This window comes from Schistocerca piceifrons, unplaced genomic scaffold (assembly GCF_021461385.2).
Source record: "Schistocerca piceifrons isolate TAMUIC-IGC-003096 unplaced genomic scaffold, iqSchPice1.1 HiC_scaffold_362, whole genome shotgun sequence".
NCBI classification, from domain to species: Eukaryota; Metazoa; Arthropoda; class Insecta; order Orthoptera; family Acrididae; genus Schistocerca; species Schistocerca piceifrons.
Window position 1 is genome coordinate 7,501 of NW_025728584.1, and position 7,500 is coordinate 15,000.

General features: G+C 59.0%; 2 non-coding genes and 1 pseudogene across 2 annotated transcripts; all 3 read right to left on the minus strand.

Moving 5' to 3' along the window:
- The window catches only part of LOC124746644, a 5,712-nt pseudogene extending 2,548 nt beyond the window's left edge, over positions 1 to 3,164 (minus strand).
- Positions 3,165 to 3,352: 188 nt separating this feature from the next.
- On the minus strand, positions 3,353 to 3,507 carry LOC124746630. Its single transcript, XR_007011421.1, has one exon. It is a non-coding gene; the product is annotated as a 5.8S ribosomal RNA (ribosomal RNA).
- Positions 3,508 to 3,858: 351 nt separating this feature from the next.
- LOC124746632 lies at positions 3,859 to 5,767 on the minus strand. Its single transcript, XR_007011423.1, has one exon. It is a non-coding gene; the product is annotated as a small subunit ribosomal RNA (ribosomal RNA).
- Positions 5,768 to 7,500: the final 1,733 nt, after the last annotated feature.

A 7,500-nucleotide genomic window follows, 5' to 3' on the forward strand; every position in this document is an offset into this window, starting at 1 on the left:
GCCCCCCTGGGCAACAGGAGCGTGGAAGTATCCCAGAGGGGTGTCCGCCGGAAGGCGGAACCATCTCCTGACGGCGGCCCGGATGGTAACGTCGGCCGACTTCAATGCACCCACCCGGGTGCGGCTGAGGGCCAGCCCGTGGTACAGGCCAGGGAGAAGTACGTTGGTGAGAGCGTGGAGGCGCTGTTGCGGCTTCAGCGGAGCTCGGGAGATGACGTCAAGCTGCTCCACCAGGTGGCTACGTGGATTGAAGACACAGCGACCCGCCGTGGAAAATTGCAGTCAGAGAGTCATAGTTACTCCCGCCGTTTACCCGCGCTTGCTTGAATTTCTTCACGTTGACATTCAGAGCACTGGGCAGAAATCACATTGCGTCAACACCCGCTAGGGCCATCGCAATGCTTTGTTTTAATTAGACAGTCGGATTCCCCCAGTCCGTGCCAGTTCTGAGTTGATCGTTGAATGGCGGCCGAAGAGAATCCGCGCACCCGCGCGCCCCCGGAGGAGCACGCTAAGGCGGACGCGGCCTCGCAGCAAGGAAGATCCGTGGGAGGCCAAGGCACGGGACCGAGCTCGGATCCTGCACGCAGGTTGAAGCACCGGGGCGCGAACGCCGCGCAGGCGCGCGCATCCTGCACCGCCGGCCAGCACGAGGCCGACCAACGGCGAGAGCAGACCACGCCCGCGCTAAACGCCCGCACTTACCGGCACCCCTACGGCACTCACCTCGCCCAGGCCCGGCACGTTAGCGCTGACCCACTTCCCGACCAAGCCCGACACGCCCCGATCCTCAGAGCCAATCCTTATCCCGAAGTTACGGATCCAATTTGCCGACTTCCCTTACCTACATTATTCTATCGACTAGAGGCTCTTCACCTTGGAGACCTGCTGCGGATATGGGTACGAACCGGCGCGACACCTCCACGTGGCCCTCTCCCGGATTTTCAAGGTCCGAGGGGAAGATCGGGACACCGCCGCAACTGCGGTGCTCTTCGCGTTCCAAACCCTATCTCCCTGCTAGAGGATTCCAGGGAACTCGAACGCTCATGCAGAAAAGAAAACTCTTCCCCGATCTCCCGACGGCGTCTCCGGGTCCTTTTGGGTTACCCCGACGAGCATCTCTAAAAGAGGGGCCCGACTTGTATCGGTTCCGCTGCCGGGTTCCGGAATAGGAACCGGATTCCCTTTCGCCCAACGGGGGCCAGCACAAAGCGCATCATGCTATGACGGCCCCCATCAACATCGGATTTCTCCTAGGGCTTAGGATCGACTGACTCGTGTGCAACGGCTGTTCACACGAAACCCTTCTCCGCGTCAGCCCTCCAGGGCCTCGCTGGAGTATTTGCTACTACCACCAAGATCTGCACCGACGGCGGCTCCAGGCAGGCTCACGCCCAGACCCTTCTGCGCCCACCGCCGCGACCCTCCTACTCGTCAGGGCTTCGCGGCCGGCCGCAAGGACCGGCCATGACTGCCAGACTGACGGCCGAGTATAGGCACGACGCTTCAGCGCCATCCATTTTCAGGGCTAGTTGCTTCGGCAGGTGAGTTGTTACACACTCCTTAGCGGATTCCGACTTCCATGGCCACCGTCCTGCTGTCTTAAGCAACCAACGCCTTTCATGGTTTCCCATGAGCGTCGATTCGGGCGCCTTAACTCGGCGTTTGGTTCATCCCACAGCGCCAGTTCTGCTTACCAAAAGTGGCCCACTTGGCACTCCGATCCGAGTCGTTTGCTCGCGGCTTCAGCATATCAAGCAAGCCGGAGATCTCACCCATTTAAAGTTTGAGAATAGGTTGAGGTCGTTTCGGCCCCAAGGCCTCTAATCATTCGCTTTACCGGATGAGACTCGTACGAGCACCAGCTATCCTGAGGGAAACTTCGGAGGGAACCAGCTACTAGATGGTTCGATTAGTCTTTCGCCCCTATACCCAGCTCCGACGATCGATTTGCACGTCAGAATCGCTACGGACCTCCATCAGGGTTTCCCCTGACTTCGTCCTGGCCAGGCATAGTTCACCATCTTTCGGGTCCCAACGTGTACGCTCTAGGTGCGCCTCACCTCGCAATGAGGACGAGACGCCCCGGGAGTGCGGAGGCCGCCGCCCCGTGAAGGGCGGGGAAGCCCCATCCTCCCTCGGCCCGCGCAAGGCGAGACCTTCACTTTCATTACGCCTTTAGGTTTCGTACAGCCCAATGACTCGCGCACATGTTAGACTCCTTGGTCCGTGTTTCAAGACGGGTCGTGAAATTGTCCAAAGCTGAAGCGCCGCTGACGGGAGCGATTATTCCGCCCGAGAGCATCCCGAGCCAACAGCGGCGCGGGTCCGGGGCCGGGCCAGGTAGGTCCGTCATCCGGGAAGAACCGCGCGCGCTTGCCGGGAGCCCGAGCGCCCAAAGGGGCGAATCGACTCCTCCAGATATACCGCCGGGCAGCCAGCCAGGACACCGGGGCTCTGCCCAACAGACGCGAACCGAGGCCCGCGGAAGGACAGGCTGCGCACCCGGGCCGTAGGCCGGCACCCAGCGGGTCGCGACGTCCTACTAGGGGAGAAGTGCGGCCCACCGCACACCGGAACGGCCCCACCCCGCGGCGAGTGGAAAGGCAACCGGACACGACCCCGCCGCGGATTGCTCCGCGCGGGCGGCCGGCCCCATCTGCCGAGGGCGGAGGCCAGTGGCCGGATGGGCGTGAATCTCACCCGTTCGACCTTTCGGACTTCTCACGTTTACCCCAGAACGGTTTCACGTACTTTTGAACTCTCTCTTCAAAGTTCTTTTCAACTTTCCCTCACGGTACTTGTTCGCTATCGGTCTCGTGGTCATATTTAGTCTCAGATGGAGTTTACCACCCACTTGGAGCTGCACTCTCAAGCAACCCGACTCGAAGGAGAGGTCCCGCCGACGCTCGCACCGGCCGCTACGGGCCTGGCACCCTCTACGGGCCGTGGCCTCATTCAAGTTGGACTTGGGCTCGGCGCGAGGCGTCGGGGTAGTGGACCCTCCCAAACACCACATGCCACGACAGGCGGCAGCCTGCGGGGTTCGGTGCTGGACTCTTCCCTGTTCGCTCGCCGCTACTGGGGGAATCCTTGTTAGTTTCTTTTCCTCCGCTTAGTAATATGCTTAAATTCAGCGGGTAGTCTCGCCTGCTCTGAGGTCGTTGTACGAGGTGTCGCACGCCACACCGCCAGCCGGCTGTGCACGCTACCGAGAAAGTACCGGTATGCGAACCGCCAGGCGACGGGCGCGCATCGCACGTTTGAGGAGACGCGGCCGGCCCCACAGGCGGCCGCGACACTCCCAGGTCTGCGAAGCGGGGCAAACGCCGCGCGCTTCAGTATACGTAGCCGACTCTCAGCCAGACGTGGCCCGGGAACGGAATCCATGGACCGCAATGTGCGTTCGAAACGTCGATGTTCATGTGTCCTGCAGTTCACATGTCGACGCGCAATTTGCTGCGTTCTTCATCGACCCACGAGCCGAGTGATCCACCGTCCTGGGTGATCTCTTCTCAGTTTCCGCCGTCTCTTTCGAGACGGTCGCATAGGCGGGAGTGAGGCGTGTGGCGGCCCCTGTTCCAGCGTTCTGTGTCCAACGGCCTCACGGCCGACGGGCGTCGTACGGCTCCACACCGGAGCGGACAGGCACTCGGGCGAAAGTCATTCAAAACCGGCGCCAGGCGCCAGGTGCCGCAGGCCAGCCGCTCCAGCGCTTCAGCGCTCGTACCACACAACATTGCCGCTAGTTTTGAGAGGCACGCGTGGTTCCGCACGCGGCGCACGGCTACGGCGAGCCGTACAGGTAGCGTGTTGCGCGACACGACACGCACATCGAAAGACATGCAGTCTAGTCGGTAATGATCCTTCCGCAGGTTCACCTACGGAAACCTTGTTACGACTTTTACTTCCTCTAAATGATCAAGTTTGGTCATCTTTCCGGTAGCATCGGCAACGACAGAGTCAATGCCGCGTACCAGTCCGAAGACCTCACTAAATCATTCAATCGGTAGTAGCGACGGGCGGTGTGTACAAAGGGCAGGGACGTAATCAACGCGAGCTTATGACTCGCGCTTACTGGGAATTCCTCGTTCATGGGGAACAATTGCAAGCCCCAATCCCTAGCACGAAGGAGGTTCAGCGGGTTACCCCGACCTTTCGGCCTAGGAAGACACGCTGATTCCTTCAGTGTAGCGCGCGTGCGGCCCAGAACATCTAAGGGCATCACAGACCTGTTATTGCTCAATCTCGTGCGGCTAGAAGCCGCCTGTCCCTCTAAGAAGAAAAGTAATCGCTGACAGCACGAAGGATGTCACGCGACTAGTTAGCAGGCTAGAGTCTCGTTCGTTATCGGAATTAACCAGACAAATCGCTCCACCAACTAAGAACGGCCATGCACCACCACCCACCGAATCAAGAAAGAGCTATCAATCTGTCAATCCTTCCGGTGTCCGGGCCTGGTGAGGTTTCCCGTGTTGAGTCAAATTAAGCCGCAGGCTCCACTCCTGGTGGTGCCCTTCCGTCAATTCCTTTAAGTTTCAGCTTTGCAACCATACTTCCCCCGGAACCCAAAAGCTTTGGTTTCCCGGAGGCTGCCCGCCGAGTCATCGGAGGAACTGCGGCGGATCGCTGGCTGGCATCGTTTATGGTTAGAACTAGGGCGGTATCTGATCGCCTTCGAACCTCTAACTTTCGTTCTTGATTAATGAAAACATACTTGGCAAATGCTTTCGCTTCTGTTCGTCTTGCGACGATCCAAGAATTTCACCTCTAACGTCGCAATACGAATGCCCCCGCCTGTCCCTATTAATCATTACCTCGGGTTCCGAAAACCAACAAAATAGAACCGAGGTCCTATTCCATTATTCCATGCACACAGTATTCAGGCGGGCTTGCCTGCTTTAAGCACTCTAATTTGTTCAAAGTAAACGTGCCGGCCCACCGAGACACTCAATAAAGAGCACCCTGGTAGGATTTCAACGGGGTCCGCCTCGGGACGCACGAGCACGCACGAGGCGGTCGCACGCCTTCAGCTCGCCCCACCGGCAGGACGTCCCACGATACATGCCAGTTAAACACCGACGGGCGGTGAACCAACAGCGTGGGACACAAATCCAACTACGAGCTTTTTAACCGCAACAACTTTAATATACGCTATTGGAGCTGGAATTACCGCGGCTGCTGGCACCAGACTTGCCCTCCAATAGATACTCGTTAAAGGATTTAAAGTGTACTCATTCCGATTACGGGGCCTCGGATGAGTCCCGTATCGTTATTTTTCGTCACTACCTCCCCGTGCCGGGAGTGGGTAATTTGCGCGCCTGCTGCCTTCCTTGGATGTGGTAGCCGTTTCTCAGGCTCCCTCTCCGGAATCGAACCCTGATTCCCCGTTACCCGTTACAACCATGGTAGGCGCAGAACCTACCATCGACAGTTGATAAGGCAGACATTTGAAAGATGCGTCGCCGGTACGAGGACCGTGCGATCAGCCCAAAGTTATTCAGAGTCACCAAGGCAAACGGACCGGACGAGCCGACCGATTGGTTTTGATCTAATAAAAGCGTCCCTTCCATCTCTGGTCGGGACTCTGTTTGCATGTATTAGCTCTAGAATTACCACAGTTATCCAAGTAACGTGGGTACGATCTAAGGAACCATAACTGATTTAATGAGCCATTCGCGGTTTCACCTTAATGCGGCTTGTACTGAGACATGCATGGCTTAATCTTTGAGACAAGCATATGACTACTGGCAGGATCAACCAGGGAGCTGCGTCAACTAGAGCTGAGCAGCCGGCCGCCCGGGAGTGTGTCCCGGGGGCCCGCGCGAACACGCAAGCGTCCGCTCAATCATTCTGCAAACAGGAGGAGGCTGAGCTCCCCTGCACAATACACCTCGAAACCCTCTCAGGTCCCGGCGGCGCGCAGCGCCGTCCCAAGTACTTGGTCGGGTTCGAGAGAGGCGCAATCGCCCGGAGTTAGGCGAGTAGACGCTTTCGGTGCGACCACCCGTGCTCCCAACTGAGCTTGCCGCTGCCGACAGAGGCCCGGGAGCGTGCTGTCGTGGCATTGCCGGCGGGAGACAACACGCGCCACCTACGGTGACCGGCAGCTCCAACGCCAGCGCCACAGAAGGACAAAAGCCCCACTTGGGTGCCGAAGCGAACTCTCCCAGCACAGCGCACGCGCCAACACATCCGCACAGCTGCGATACAAACCACCAGCGAGAACCGCTGGGGCGACCGAGCAGCAGACGGCGTCGCGGCGCCGAGCGCCGGGCGGCGGCGCATCCTCAACGCACACAGTCCTCAATCGGACCAGCACACTGAAGATGTCCACCGCGCTTCGCACCGGGCCCGCGAGGACCTACTTTGGCCGCACGGCGCCGCGCGCAGGGTGCGCCGGCGCGCAGCTGCGACGCCTGCCGCGTCCGTCGGCCGGCGCGCCTGCCACTGGCCGCCCCCACCAGCCGGCTGTAGCGCGTGCGCCCACGCACCGCGCGGCCAGCACGCCGGGAGGCGCCCCCTCACCGGCCGGGGACGGTCCCACCCAGCCACCGCCGCGTATCGCTTCACACCCAGATGCCGTTCAGTTTCGTCGGCATGGTGGGTATCGCTGGAACAACCGGTTAGTACCTCAACCTATCGTCGCCATCACCGATTCACCCCTAGCGAGAACAACCGCACCACAACAGGTTACCATTTGTTCATTTGCGTAACTTCACCAGAAAACGCAGGCGTCCATCGCCATTTGCAACTTCAACGATTATTGCATGCCTGTGTCAGGTGTCACGCCACACTACGTCTGCCCACATACACGCAACAAAATGTGCACGCCTAGACAATACGTGGAAGGTGGCCCCCGTACGTATGCGATGTCCATTGCTCGAACGACTGTCAACCGGCCTCTGTAGCATGTCGCAGATATGGAACGCGGTGCACCATGCCATCACGGTGTGTGAGGAGAGACGACTAGGTCCGAATACATCAACAGACAGCTCATGCTGATCGCCATCCACGGCGTCCGTTCCTCCCACACGTCTCTATGGCGTACCACACTGCAATCCAGCTCTCATAGGGAGACGACACGTAGCTGCGTGCACAATATTTGCACTGTATGGTCCGCCGTTTTTGGGCGCAGTCGTTGTGCGGTCACACATGTGCCACGATGTATCATTCAGTACATAAGGACGAATGTGCAGTACAGATTGTGGTTCACGCGTACGACATCAGCGGACAGTTGACACAGGCCGCACCACAACGTAGCCTGAGTACGTCGCATGCGAAGGGCATTGAACATGCAAACTTCTCACCAACCAGCTTGCGAAGGCAGGGGGCAAGGTGGGGACGTGGGGAGGGGCGGCATGTACGTCCTGCTGCCATCCACATTACAGTGTACAGCAGGAGCATGTGGAAAGTGAGCAAGACTTGCAAGGTGTTTAACATGAAGCGATACACAGGGGTGCGGGCAGTGCGAGTAGCGAACTATATTGCGAGGGTTGC